The sequence below is a fragment of the Stegostoma tigrinum genome, unplaced genomic scaffold (genome assembly GCF_030684315.1).
Source record: "Stegostoma tigrinum isolate sSteTig4 unplaced genomic scaffold, sSteTig4.hap1 scaffold_91, whole genome shotgun sequence".
NCBI classification, from domain to species: Eukaryota; Metazoa; Chordata; class Chondrichthyes; order Orectolobiformes; family Stegostomatidae; genus Stegostoma; species Stegostoma tigrinum.
Window position 1 is genome coordinate 1090079 of NW_026728816.1, and position 15150 is coordinate 1105228.

The window sequence follows — 15150 nt, forward strand, 5'->3', positions numbered from 1 at the left end:
AGTCAGACAGTAAAGACAGAAGGAATGATTTAATCGAATGTGTCTGACACCACACAATTAATCTCCCTGATGGAAGAAAGGTTGGCTGTGTTCTCTTTCTTCAGGAACATCCAGCTAATACCACCTTACTACTGCTTGTTTTATTCATCTGGTGTTCCATCTAATTCCTTTCAGTCTTGGTCAAACCTTCATGTAATTTATTTAAATTTTCAATAAAATAAATTTAACTTTCTATTCCACAATTTTAACATTTCCTTTTAAGGTTTGAATGGTTCACTTAGTACACTGCACAGGTTTTGGAAATAATTGGAGAACATGATGGAAAAATCAAGATATATTGACAAGTAAACAAATGGCTAACTTCTGCGTTCTCGTCAGTCATGCTCTTTGAACAGAACATAAAGTTGCGGAACTATGTAGAGACAACAATTTAAAACTGGGAAGACCACTGCTTGTGGTCCCCACACCAATCTCTATTCACTACCTACTGACTGCATTACTCCCCCTTGGCAACAATGTAATGTTACGCTTGTCTCAGCAAAACCTTGGCATCTTGTTTATCCCATGATGAACGTCCGACCACACATTCATGCAATCCCTAAAGCTGTCTCTTGTCTTGCCTCATTAGCAGTGAAACCTTCAACTAGAACTACTTCACTTCCGGACGTGACAAGTCCAATGCATTCCCTGCTAGAGTTCCACATTTGCCCATTGAACACTTGAGGTCGTCTAAAACTCCACTGCCCGAGTCTCATCTTGAACCAAATCCTATTCTCTGTACTTGCTACCTAACTGATAGTATTAACAGTAATTTTATTAAATTCTCATTTTTGTTTCCAAATTGTTCCTTGGCTCTGCCTATCGCTATTTTGGTAATCTCCACCAGTCCAACCATACTTCAGGATATCTGCACTCATCTAATTAAGCCCTCTTGCCCACTCTTGATTTTAAATGGCCCACTACTGGTTGCCAAACATTTAATTGTGTAGGCTTCAAACCCAAGAAGAGACTTCCTACACCTCTTAGCCTCTGTACCTTTCCTCTTTTAAGGCACTTTTTAAAAGAATCCTCTTTGATCAAGCTCTTGATCATCAGAACTAACAACTTAATAAGGCTCAGTGGTATTCTGGGATCATTAATACTCATTCCGGATGCCTTCAAAAGTTCCCATCCATTAAAGAGATTAGAAAGTGGTTGAAGTCAGTGCACAGCAGAGGGGGACGAATTGGGGAGTTATTTCAAAGAGCTATGAAATGCCAGAAGACCTCCTTCCACACGCCAACTCTGATTCTACAAAAAGAAAAAATGATTTTCAGACTTGGGAAGATTCTTCAAAAATTTCACAAGTAACCAGCTTTTGGGCAGAGTAGAGTTGCTGAGATGATAGACCAGGATTTAAGGGTACCAGTAGTGATAATATGCTCAACACAATCAAATTTTGAGGTTGTAGAATGATGTGGTCTTCAGCAGTTTTGAAACTTTGACCATTTTCCTTCCTCTTCACAGAACAAGTCAAATAGCGGCAGCACAATGTTGCATGGCCGCTCAAGCCTGCTCCACCGTTGATGATGATTGTGGCTGGTCTTCCACATCAATTAAAAACTTTTGCTCATATCTCATCCGCTTTTCAAAACATTGATCTATTCACGTGTAATATCTCTCTCGCTAAATTCATGAGAATTCATTCCAATCACTGAACTCCTAACGCTGACCCACCTGAGATCAAAAAATTCAGCTGAGATCAGGAACTGATCTCGCCTGTATGGCTGAGCTGGTTTTTAAAAGTTTGCCAGTGAGAAACATTCAGTCAAAAAAATAGAATTGCATGGATTGCTCTCCAATCCTAAACTCTATTCAAATTCAGTTGGGTGAACGGTTGGTTTGTGATGCAGAGTGATCCCCTCCAACAGAGGGCTCAATTGCCACACCGGTGAGCTTACCACAAAGGATCTTCGCCTCAACCGCTCTACTTGCCTGAGGCATGGTGATCTTCAGGTTAAATCATAACCAGTTGTCTCTCTCTAAGGAGTGGCCAAATGGCGTGGTAAGGCTTTTCCTTTAATCCTGATAACATGGCAACAAGTAGATAACTCAGCTGATGTCACTGACTAATAGAATCCTCAATTATACTCATATTAACGATGTGATATCATCAGAAGGCAGGCTCAACGAAGTTTTAATTTGCAAATTAAGTTAACAACCATTCAATCAATATTACTGAAGTACTCCTATTACTGATCATCTCGATACAACATTGTGGTTACATGTTCATAAGTGAAGTGTAATGTAATTGCACTTACTGTGGTTTTATCAATGTGATCCTGCAATGAGTCAATAAACAGGTCACCCACAGGTTGCCAATCAGTGTGGATCCCCTCAGCTGTTATCACATGAGCCTCAAGGTCATCCAGAGCTTTCTGCAGTTCTTGAAGTTTCTCCAACGCCTTTTCCACCTGTTTCTGCCAGTTGCTCGCATGGGTTTTCAATTGCTCCCAAGTTTCCTTCACTTCTATTGACTGTTTGCGGACAGCTTTAGCTCTCTCTTCTGGGTTAGGTTCTGGAAATATGAAGTGCAAATAATTTATCAACTATTCATGTCTCCCTCCCTCCCTCCCTCCCCCTCCCTCCCTCCCTCCCTCCCTCCCCCTCCCTCTCCCTCCCTCCCTCCCTCCCCCTCCCTCCCTCCCTCCTTCGCCACATCTGCTCAATGGAACTTAAGTTTTCTTTCTAAATCCCTTTCCTTGAAAAGGTCTCTCTGGACTTTCTCCTGAAATTGGGATATACAGTATAAGACTAAAGATTTTATGACAGGCACATCAATGATAAATTCTCTAATTAGCTGGCAGGTCACGGAGCCATTCACGGGGAATCACAGAGAACCAATACAAAGCCGAATAAAATTCCGCAGATATTTCAAATTTATGACTACCAAGGAAACTTTAAAAAAGGAAAAGGATTAGAGTGACTAAGTGGGTAAAATTCTCAACAAAAGGGGGAGAGGGGGGAGGGGGGAGAGGGGGGAGGGGGGGGAGGGGGGAGAGGGAGGGGGGGGAGAGGGAGGGGGGGGGAGAGGGAGGGGGGAGAGGAGGAGGGGGGGGAGGGGGGGGGAGGGGGGGGAGGGGGGGGAGGGGGGGGAGGGGGGGGGAGGGGGGGGAGGGGGGGGAAGGGGGGGGGAGGGGGGGGGAGGGGGGGGGAGAGGGGGGAGAGGGAGGGGGGGGAGAGGGAGGGGGGGGGGGGGGGGAGAGGGAGGGGGGGAGGGGGGGGAGGGGGGGGAGGGGGGGAGGGGGGGGAGAGGGAGGGGGGGAGGGGGGGAGGGGGAGGGGGGGAGGGGGGGGAGGGGGAGGGGGGGGAGGGGGGGGAGGGGGAGGGGGGGAGGGGGAGGGGGGGAGGGGGGGGGAGGGGAGGGGGGGAGGGGGGGGAGAGGGAGGGGGGAGGGGGGGGAGAGGGAGGGCGGGAGGGGGGGGAGGGGGGGGAAGGGGGGGAAGGGGGGGGGAGGGGGGTGGAAGGGGGGGAGGGGGAGGGGGAGGGGGAGGGGGGGAGGGGGAGGGGGGGGAGGGGGAGGGGGAGGGGGGGGAAGGGGGGGAGGGGGGTGAAGGGGGGGGAGGGGGAGGGGGAGAGGGAGGGGGGGGAGGGGGAGGGGGAGAGGGAGGGGGGGGAGGGGGGGAGGGGGGGGGAGGGGGGGAGGGGGGGAGGGGGGGGAGGGGGGGAGGGGGGGGAGGGGGGGGAGGGGGGGAGGGGGGGGAGGGGGGGGGAGGGGGAGGGGGGGGAGGGGGGGGAGGGGGGGAGGGGGGAGAGGGAGGCGGGGAGGGGGAGAGGGAGGGGGGGAGGGGGAGAGGGAGGGGGGGAGGGGGAGAGAGAGGGGGGGAGGGGGGGAGGGGGAGGGGGAGGGGGGGAGAGGGAGGGGGAGGGGGGGAGAGGGGAGGGGGAGGGGGGAGAGGGGAGGGGGAGGGGGGGAGAGGGGAGGGAGGGGGAGGGAGGGGGAGGGAGGGGGGGAGAGGAGGGAGGGGGGGAGAGGGGGGAGGGGGGGGAGGGGGGGGGAGAGGGGGGAGGGGGGGGGAGGGGGAGGGAGGGGGAGGGAGGGGGGGAGGGGGGGGGAGAGAGAGGGGGGGAGGGGGGGAGAGGGAGGGGGAGAGGGAGGGGGAGAGGGGGGAGGGGGGGGAGGGGGAGGGAGGGGGAGGGGGGAGGGGGAGGGAGGGGGAGGGAGGGGGGGAGGGGGGGGGAGAGAGAGGGGGGGAGGGGGGGAGAGGGAGGGGGAGAGGGAGGGGGAGAGGGGGGGGGAGAGGGAGGGGGGGAGGGGGGGGGGCGAGGGAGGGGGGGAGGGGGGGGGAGAGGGGGGGAGGGGGGGAGGGGGAGAGGGAGGGGGGGAGAGGGAGGGGGGGAGGGGGGGAGGGGGGGAGGGGGGAGGGGGGAGGGGGGGAGGGGGGAGGGGGGAGGGGGGAGGGGGGGAGGGGGGAGGGGGGAGGGGGGGAGGGGGGAGGGGGGGGAGGGGGGAGGGGGGGGGAGAGGGGGGGGGGGTGGGGGGGAGGGGGGGGGGAAGGGAGGGGGGGGAGGGGGTGGGGGGGAGGGGGGGGAGAGGGAGGGGGGGGGAGAGGGAGGGGGGGGGAGGGTGGGGGGGAGGGGGGGGAGAGGGAGGGGGGGGGAGGGGGTGGGGGGGAGGGGGGGGAGAGGGAGGGGGGGGGGGTGGGGGGGGGGAGGAGGGGGGGGAGGAGGGGGGGGAGGGGGGGGGGGAGGAGGGGGGGGGGGGGGGGGGGGGAGGGGGGGGGGTGGAGGGGGGGGGGGGGGAGGGGGGGGGTGGCGGGGGGGTGGGGGGGGGGAGGGGGGGGGGGGAGGGGGGGAGGGGGGAGAGGGAGGGGGGAGGGGAGGGGGAGGGGAGGGGGAGAGGGAGGGGGGAGGGGGGGGGAGAGGGAGGGGGAGGGGGGGGGAGAGGGGGGGGAGAGGGGGGAGAGGGGGGGAGAGGGAGGGGGGAGAGGGAGGGGGGGAGGGGGGGGAGGGAGGGAGGGGGGAGGGGGGGAGAGGGAGGGGGGGAGGGGGGAGGGGGGGGGAGGGGGGGAGGGGGGGGGGGGGGGGGGAGGGGGGGGAAGGGGGGAGGGGGAGAGGGGGGGGGGGGGGGGGGGGAGGGGGGGAGGGGGGGGGGTGGGGGGAGGGGGAGGGGGGGAGGGGGGGGGGTGAGGGAGGGGGGGAGGGGGGGAGGGGGGGGGAGGGGGAGGGGGGGAGGAGGGGGAGGGGGAGGGGGGGAGGGGGGGGAGGGGGAGGGGGGGGAGAGGGAGGGGGGGAGAGGGAGGGGGGGAGGGGGGGAGGGGGGAGAGGGAGTGGGGGAGGGGGAGAGGGAGGGGGGGAGGGGGAGAGGGAGGGGGGGAGGGGGAGAGGGAGGGGGGAGGGGGAGGGGGAGAGGGAGGGGGGGAGGGGGAGAGGGAGAGGGGGAGGGGGAGGGGGAGGGGGGGAGGGGGGGAGGGGGAGGGGGGGGGGAGGGGGGGAGGGGGGGAGGAGGGGGGGGAGAGGGGGGAGGGGGGGAGGGGGGGGAGAGGGGGGAGGGGGGGGAGAGGGAGGGAGGGGGAGAGAGGGGGGGAGGGGGGGGAGAGTGAGGGGGGGAGGGGGGTGAGAGGGGGGGGGGGGTGGGGGGGGAGGGGGGGGGGGATGGGGGGGGGAGGGGGGGAGGGGGGGGGGGAGTGGGGGGGGGGGGGAGAGGGGGGGGGAGAGAGGGGGGGGGGGAGAGGGGGGGGGGAGGGGGGAGGGAGGGGGAGAGAGGGGGGGGGGAGAGAGGGGGGGGAGAGAGGGGGGGGGAGAGAGGGGGGGGGGGAGGGAGGGAGGGGGGGGAGGGAGGGAGGGAGGGGGAGGGGGAGGGAGGGAGGAGGTGAGGGAGGGAGGGGGGGTGGGAGGGAGGGAGGGAGGGGGGGTGGGAGGGAGGGAGGGAGGGAGGGGGGGGAGGGAGGGAGGGAGGGAGGGAGGGGGTGGGGGAGGGAGGGAGGGAGGGAGGGGGGGAGGGAGGGAGGGAGGGGAGGGGGGGGGGGAGGGGGGGGAGGAGGGAGGGAGGGGGGGGGAGGGAGGGAGGGAGGGAGGGGAGGGGGAGGGAGGGAGGGGGAGGGAGGAGGGGGAGGAGGGAGGAGAGGGAGGGAGGGGGAGGGAGAGGGAGGGAGGGGGAGGGAGGGAGGGAGGGAGGGGAGGGAGGGAGGGAGGGGGAGGGAGGGAGAGGGAGGAGGGGGAGGGAGGGAGGGAGAGGGAGGGAGGGGGTGGGAGGGAGGGAGGGAGGGGGAGGGAGGGAGGGAGGGAGGGAGGGGGAGGGAGGGAGGGGGAGGGTGGGAGGGAGGGGGAGGGAGGGGGAGGGAGGGAGGGAGGGAGGGGGGGAGGGAGGGAGGGAGGGGGGGAGGGAGGGAGGGAGGGAGGGAGGGGGGGGAAGAGAGGGGGGGAGGGGATAGGTCAGTCCGGGGAAGACAGACAGGTCAAGAGGTGAGGTTAGTAGGTAGGAAATGGGGGTGTGGCTTGAGGTGGGAGGAAGGGGTAGGTGAGAGGAAGAACAGGTGAGGGAGGCGGGGACGAGTTGGGCTTGTTTTGGGATGCAGTCGGGGGAGGGGAGATTTTGAAGCTTGTGAAATCCGCATTGATACCTTTGGGCTGCAGGGTTCCCAAGCAGAATATGAGTTGCTGTTCCTGCAACCTTCGGGTGGCATTGTTGTGGCACTGCAGGAGGCCCAGACGGACATGTCGTCTAAGGAATAGGAGGGAAGTTGAAATTGTTCACGACTCGGAGGCGCAGTTGTTTGTTGTGAACCGAGCATAGGGACTGCTTTGCAGAACACCTAAGTCTCTCCTTGGTTTCCCCGATGTTGAGGAGTCCACAATGGGTCCAGCGGATGCGGTATACCAGATTGGTAGATGTGCAGTTGAACATCTGCTTGATGTGGAAAGTCTTCTTGGGTCCTGGATGGGGGTGAGGGAGGAGGTGTGGGGGCACGTGTTGCACTTCCTGTGGTTGCAGGGAAAATGCCGGGTGTGGTGGGGTTGGAAGGGAGTGTGGAGCGGACAAGGAGTCATGGAGAGAGTGGTCTCTCCAGAAAGTAGACAATGGTCGGAGGAAAAATGTCTTTGGTGGTGAGGTCAGATTGCAGATGGTGGAAATGTCAGAGGATGATACATTGTAGGCAGAGGTTGGGAGGGTGGTATGTGAGGATGAGGGGGTTCTCTTTTGGTGGTTATTGCGGGGACGGGGTGTGAGAGTTGAGTTGCAGGAAATGAGAGAGACACGGTCGAGGGCGTTCTTGACCACTGCGGGGGGTTGCGGGGGTGTGGGATGGGTTGGGGGGAGTTGCAGTCCTTGAAAAATGAGGACATCCGAGGTGTACGGGAATGGAATGCCTCGTCCTGGGAGCAGATGTGGCGAAGGCAAAGGAATTGGGAATAGGGGATGTAATTTTTGCAGGAAGGTGGGTGGGAGGAGGTGTATCCTAGGTCGCTGTGGGAGTCGGTGGGCTTGAAATGGATATCAGTTTCGAGGTGGTTGCCCGAGATGGAGATAGAGGGGTCCAGGAGGTGAGGGAGGTGTTGGAGATAGTCCAGGTGGACTTGAGGTTGGTGCCCGAGATGGAGACATATATAGCTCCATTCATATTCACAAATCTCTGTTTCAAATCTAATCTTCTGAAGCACGTATGTAATTTTTCATTGTCAAATAATGTTGGAATGTTGATTGCACAGCAAAAGTGTTTCAAGAGACTGATTGGCCTCATACTGTTTAGCCAATTGTATTTGGCAAGTTGACGTTCAGCACTTCTGTAACAAGTCCAATCCCAGTAAGTGGAGCAAATGGCATGGTCAACATAAATACAAGAGAGAAAAATTAAGACAATGGCCTGAGTATTTCGCCCGATTACAGCAGAGGCATTAACACATACTAGGTTACATTAATTTATCTCTGAATCTACCAAGAAATGAATTCTTTGACAATGTCATGACAACATTGAGACATTTGGCAAGCTCAGGGGCAAGGGGGCTGGTTCAGAACTGTACACAGAAACGTAATGAAATGCCGAAACACTGTACGGCGAGAATGGTACTAACAAGGAAATGGTACTATTTCATCTGTATCAATCCGTAGTTGGAATATACATGGTTTGAACCGGCACCAATGCAAAATTGAATAGCCATTGCATGACATAGCATGTGTTCAGAATGAGGAAGAGATGAAGCTTAGTTAGGATTCATTTCACGAAAATGAATCTCAACTAACTAATCTAATTAAACAAGGCAGTTTTACATACAGAACGCTGGTTTACCATCAAAATCTGCACTGATTGACTTCCAGATAGTAAACTGAAAGCTGTTGATCTCAAACTTTGCTTATAAACAGAACTGAAAGATGAAGTGACAATATTGGATTCAGGATTGCAAACTGACATTGGTGATTAAGCAACTGATAGAGACCATCCATGTAGTTAATCTTGAATTGGCAGCATTACAAGTGACCAGGACAATACCTGCTCTGTAAAAATAAGAAACAGAAGACAACTGAGATGCAAAAATGCGACATTCAATTAGAATTACAAAATACCTTAAGCAAACAATTTTATTTCATTCACATATATTATCTGCAATAATATCCATTTAATATTGGTTCTTCCAAACTGTTGCAGCACTTTGACATTAAAAGAATATTCCATCACAAGTATTGCTTGCAATAAAAATCCCAGCACGTTCTGAAATCCTTAGAATAAAAGTATTTCAATCCGATGGTGCTCCTGCATTATTCATCAGTTCCCCACTCAATGGGTATGTTCTGATATGCAGGAAACTTCTATTGTTCGATATGGGGATGGGGATTAACTTGGCATTGTTCTAATGGAGGCAGCACTGACAGATTATAATTTTCTTCCTGTGGGCTCTGTCGTCCAGATTTTTCTCTCCTCCATTATATTGCATTAAAGATCAACAACATTCACCATTTCCTCAGTCTGAGAACCGACCATGTTAAAAAGTGACCAATTAAAGTGTTGCATTGCCTTCAATTTCACAAGGACTGAACTAATCTGCTGCTTACGACACTGATTGCAAAATTAAACCATGAATTGAGAACAAAAACAGCGGGATTTTGTACTTTCAGAGATAATAGGAACTGCAGATGCTGGAGAATCCAAGATAATAAAATGTGAGGCTGGATGAACACAGCAGGCCAAGCAGCATCTCAGGAGCACAAAAGCTGACGTTTCGGGCCTAGACCCTTCATCAGAGAGGGGGATGGGGGTGAGGGTTCTGGAATAAATAGGGAGAGAGGGGGAGGCGGACCGAAGATGGAGAGAAAAGAAGATAGGTGGAGAGAGTATAGGTGGGGAGGTGGGGAGGGGATAGGTCAGTCCAGATGGACAGGTCAAGGAGGTGGGATGAGGTTAGTAGGTAGATGGGGGTGCGGTTTGGGGTGGGTGGAAGGGATGGGTGAGAGGAAGAACAGGTTAGGGAGGCAGAGACAGGTTGGACTGGTTTTGGGATGCAGTGGGTGGAGCGGAAGAGCTGGGCTGGTTGTGTGGTGCAGTGGGGGGAGGGGAAGAACTGGGCCGGTTGAGGGATGCGGTGGGGGAAGGGGAGATTTTGAAGCTTGTGAAGTCCACATTGATACCATTAGGCTGCAGGGTTCCCAGGCGGAATATGAGTTGCTGTTCCGGCAACCTTCGGGTGGCATCATTGTGGCACTGCAGGAGGCCCATGATGGACATGTCATCTAACGAATGGGAGGGGGAGTGGAAATGGTTTGCAACTGGGAGGTGCAGTTGTTCGTTGCGAACTGAGCGGACGTGTTCTGCAAAGCGGTCTCCAAGCCTCCGCTTGGTTTCCCCAATGTAGAGGAAGCCACACCGGGTACGGTGGATGCAGTATACCACATTGGCAGATGTGCAGGCGAACCTCTGTTTCATGTGGAATGTCATCATGGGGCCTGGGATAGGGGTGAGGGAGGAGGTGTGGGGGCAAGTGTAGCATTTCGTGCGGTTGCAGGGGAAGGTGCTGGGTGTGGTGGGGTTGGAGGGGAGTGTGGAGCGAACAAGGGAGTCACGGAGAGAGTAGTCTCTCCGGAAAGCAGACAGGGGTGGGGATGAAAAAATGTCTTGGGTGGTGGGGTCGGATTGTAGATGGCGCAAGTGTCGGAGGATGATGCGTTGTATCCGGAGGTTGGTGGGGTGGTGTGTGAGAACGAGGGGGATCCTCTTTGGGCGGTTGTGGTGGAGGCAGGGTGTGAGGGATGTGTTGCGGGAAATACGGGAGACGCGGTCAAGGGCGTTCTCGATCACTGTGGGGGGAAAGCTGCGGTCCTTGAAGAACTTGGACATCTAGGATGTGCAGGAGTGGAATGCCTCATCCTGGGAGCAGATGCGGTGGAGGCGGAGGAATTGGGAATAGGGGATGGAATTTTTGCAGGAGGGTGGGTGGGAGGAGGTGTATTCTAGGTAGCTGTGGGAGTCAGTGGGCTTGAAATGGACATCAGTTACAAGCTGGTTGCCTGAGATGGAGACTGAGAGATCCAGGAAGGTGAGGGATGTGCTGGAGATGGCCCAGGTGAACTGAAGGTTGGGGTGGAAGGTGTTGGTGAAGTGGATAAACTGTTCGAGCTCCTCTGGGGAGCAAGAGGCGGCGCCGATACAGTCATCAATGTACCGGAGGAAGAGGTGGGATTTGGGGCCTGTGTAGGTGCGGAAGAGGGACTGTTCCACGTAACCTACAAAGAGGCAGGCATAGCTGGGGCCCATGCGGGTGCCCATGGCCACCCCCTTAGTCTGTAGGAAGTGGGAGGAGTCAAAAGAGAAGTTGTTGAGGGTGAGGACGAGTTCGGCTAGGCCGATGAGGGTGTCGGTGGAGGGGGACTGGTCGGGCCTGCAGGACAGGAAGAAGCGGAGGGCCTGGAGGCCATCTGCATGCGGAATGCAGGTGTATAGGGACTGGACATGCATGGTGAATATGAGGTGTTGGGGGCCAGGGAATTGGAAGTCCTGGAGGAGGTGGAGGGCGTGGGTGGTGTCACGGACGTAGGTAGGGAGTTCCTGGACCAAAGGGGAGAAAATGGAGTCCAGATAGGTGGAAATGAGTTCGGTGGGGCAGGAGCAGGCTGAGACGATGGGTCGACCAGGGCAGGCAGGTTTGTGGATTTTGGGAAGGAGATAGAAACGGGCCGTGCAGGGTTGGGGAACAATGAGGTTGGAGGCTATGGGTGGGAGGTCCCCTGAGGTGATGAGGTCATGAGGTCATGAATGGTGTTGGAGACGATGGTTTGGTGCTCGGGTGTGGGGTCATGATCGAGGGGCGGTAGGAGGTGGTGTCGGAGAGTTGGCGTCTGGCCTCGGCGATGTAGAGGTCAGTGCGCCATACTACCGTTGCGCCACCCTTGTCTGCAGGTTTGATCGTGGGGTTGGGGTTGGAGCGGAGGGCTGCCCGTTCTGCAGGGGAGAGGTTGGAGTGAGTGAGAGGGGTGGAGAGGTTGAGGCGGTTAATGTCTCGACGGCAGTTAGAGATGAAGGGGTCGAGGGAGGGTAGGAGGCCTGGGGGTGGTGTCCAGGAGGAGGACTTGTGTTGGAAGCGGGTGAAGGGGTCAGTGGAGGGAGGGTTAGGTTCCCGGTTGAACAAGTAGGCATGGAGGCGAAGACGGCGGAAAAACTGCTCTATGTCCAATCGTGACTGGTATTCGTTGATGTGTGGTTGTCGGGGGACAAAGGTGAGGCCCTTATTAAGGACTGACCATTCGTCCTCAGTCAGTGGGAGGTCTGGGGGGATGGTGAAGATGCGGCAGGGTTCAGTGTGGCTGTCTCCTCTGGGGTTGCTGGCTGTGGAGGTTGTGGGCAGAGCGATGAGGTCGTCGACCGTGGGCGGGGTTCCATCGGCGTCGGCCGTGGGCGGGGTTACGTTGGCGTCGGCCGTGGGCGGGGTTCCTTCATCAAATCCAACCTGTTTTGATGAGATACTTTTGACTGTATAATCATCCCTCCATACGAAAGCCTCTTCCTCTCCATCCATTGAATTCAATACTCTCTGACTTTGCAATGAACTGCACATTAATTGCCCTGGGCAATCTAAAAACATTTCCGAGTTGAAAACTTATGGCCAACTACCAATGTAAATAGATTCCTAAATGTCCAGTTATTAGCTGAGAAAATGGAAGCAGGTTCACTTACATGCCAATGTACAGGCCTAAACATGCACTTTAGTTTTGAAAAACTGAATGGTGGCTGGGAAAACGTCAGTTTGTATAGGTAGAAAATGGGGAGGTGGGTGGGGTCAGGAGCAATCAACAGGGTGGAGCCCAAAGAGAAAGACAGTTGGACAGATTTAGGAGTTGCTAATGATCAGGCTGGGAGGGTGAATAGTTGTTAATGGGGACTGTTAGTCATTAACAATAGCGGGTGTGTCGGGGGAGGCTACGTGGTAACAAGGCCTGGTGTGTGGGGTGGGGGAGGCTGGGACATGGGAGAGTTTCGGCCCAAAAATTATTCAACTCAATATTGAGTCCGGAGGGCTGGAGGGTCCCCAAGCACAAAATGAGGTGTTGTTCCTCCAGCTTGCACTGGGCTTCACTAGGACACTGCAGCAAGCCGGAGACAGAGATGTTGGTCAGGGAGAAAGGTGGTGCATTGAAGTGGTAGACATATTTTTCAAAAATCTGATCTCAGATTTAGTCAAACCCTTCCCTCCACCAGTTTGTCACTGTTAGAAAATTTGGCCAGTTCATTAAACCCCTGAGTCCATGTTGTTGGTGGTAACTACAAATAGGCAAGATCCTAACATGATCCTCGGACGCCACAGCAAGTACTCTTACCAGTCTCAATCTTGATACCACTTCTCAACTGAAAACTCACCACTTCAGCCGGTTTCAATCCATTCCTGTGTTTTGTTTTAATTCTACCACAATGAGCTTCAATAGCTCTGTTACATGGAACTTTGCTGAAGTTTCTTTTTTAAAGTCTAGATATATGTCAAATCAGGTAATGATCTAAATGAATTGCGAAGCAGACTCATAGATCCAAATGACCTTCTCCTATTTCTGCATCTTGGAATTCCCACAGTCTACCTGGAACATGATTTCCTCTAAAAGTTCAAAGTGGTTCGTCAGCCAGACTGCCCCTTCCAAACCTACATGTTGGCCAATGTTAATTAGATTAGCTGTTCGACCCTCACTCCTCACAATCATTTCCAGTATTTTACTCCGACCTTGGTTAAGTGTAATGAACTTTAAGTTTTAGAATCCTTACAATGTGGAGACAGGCCCTTCGGTCCAAAATGTTCAGTTGGATCCTTGGAACATCCCACCCAGACCCATCCCCCTATAACACACCTAATCTACACATCCCTGGACACGATGGGCAATTTAGCATGGCCAGTCCACCTAACCCGCACATCTTTGGACAGTTGGAGTAAACCGAGCACCCGAAGAAAACTCACACAGACACAGGGAGAACTTGCAAACTCCACACAGACCGTCACCCAAGTCTGGAATCAAACCCGGGTCCCTGGTGCCAAGAGGCAGCGGTGCTAACCACTGCACCACCATGCCGCCCTTAAAGACATGTCCTTTGAGTCAGAAACAAACCAGCAACCAGAGGATCTTTTTGGATCTTTATTTGAAAGTTAACCTGTTTCCAATTTGTATTACCAAGATATTCCCAGAATATAATTTCCTCGTAACAATTACCAGCACATCACAAATAAAATCCCTTGGCTCCCTCAACACCTGAAATACACGCTATTAAAGCCACTTGCAAAACTGAAGACTGCATTCTCAACAAAGCGAAATGGAAAGTATTTTATTGAAAGAACGAACTACCTTCTGCATCTCCTTCCCTTGCTCTACACTTTTCATCTCTGAACTGATAGATTGCCACAGCACATACCAGTAGAAATCAGGAACCATAGACAAGAGTGATCGTTATCGTTACTATCCCAAGGTCCCACAGACAAACTACTCTTACGTTGAGTTGATACAATGTAGCCCCTGATTATTAATTCAACCTGGAACTATTTTGTTACAAATCGACGAGACACTTTCATCACAATGGGAGCAGATTAAATGCTGTCTCATTTCAATGTATTTCAATGCTGTCTCATTTTTGAATGTTTTTTTATTACGTCATTATCGTGTGTTACTGCTTTAGTGCATCAGCAGCCAGGTAACCAACAAATTCTCTGATGTATCACTGGCAATTATGGACTTCGGGCCAGGTTCATTAATGCTTTGATTTTTCTCTCTCCTTCTACTTTCAGGAATCCCAGTGTTTCTTGGCCTTCCAACTGGCCTACCAGTGTTCAAGGATATTCTTTTCCATACAGCAAGATATTATTTTCAGAATTATATCCCCAAAACATAATCTAGCAATTTAACACAAGAAATTCAACTGGCATACGCCAGCTAGAGTTATCACATTCGTAACCCTTATGACAATTGTTTGTAGATTCTCTACATCCTCTCAGCATTGTCTGGCCAATACTTTCCTCCATGTACTGTGTTAACAGCAAAGTCACAAAGTGAAATTATATTCTATTTGTGTCAAATTTCAGAAGTACAATGGATTCAATGGTAAAGAAATACTAACTCAAATACAGCAGCTATAGGTAATCAGTTTAACCTTCCAACCAAAGCAGAACAACAACCAAATGACAGACTGCCAAACTATACAACCAAAACAACAGCAAATTCAAAATAAGAAAAGCCATGATTAAACTGCTCTCATGGGAATGCACTTGATAACTGCACTCGGATACAGGGAAAAATGCCAAGCCTGGAGGAAAAGTGCAGCACACCCCTAAGGTAAACTCAGGTTGTTGAAGGCATGCTTCACAAGAAATAAATTAAAGAAATTTTGGCTTTACTGCTGGCAAACACAGCAAATGGCTGGTGAAAACAAATAAGACGTTTCTGAAGGAAGGCTCAACTTCAAAAACATGTGCTCCAAAGAATCAACATGACAGAACAAAATAAGAAAATCAGATGACACCAAAAACAGAAGTTGCTGGACAAGCTCAGCAGGTCTGGCAGCATCTGTGAACAAAAATCAGAGTTCACGTTTTGGGTCGGGTGACCCCTCCTCAGAACACAACCGTCTTGTTTGTCCGTTTCTATGCATCATGCAAAATGTAAAACAGTTGTCTAATTGCAAAGATTTTCATCATGTTTTAGTATTTCAGCCAGAA

At 54.2% G+C, this 15150-nt stretch overlaps 1 protein-coding gene across 2 annotated transcripts in view; it reads right to left on the reverse strand.

Moving 5' to 3' along the window:
- The window catches only part of LOC132209406 (dystrophin-related protein 2-like), a 164729-nt gene that overhangs the window by 48592 nt on the left and 100987 nt on the right, over positions 1–15150 (reverse strand). The window contains exon 3 of one of the 2 annotated variants that reach the window (XR_009445500.1): positions 2442–2557. The exons of the other annotated variant lie outside the window; for it this stretch is intronic. The gene's annotated coding sequence lies outside the window, so the exon portion shown is untranslated. Of the gene's footprint in view, positions 1–2441; positions 2558–15150 lie in introns of those variants that run through there. 2 annotated transcript variants of the gene reach the window in all.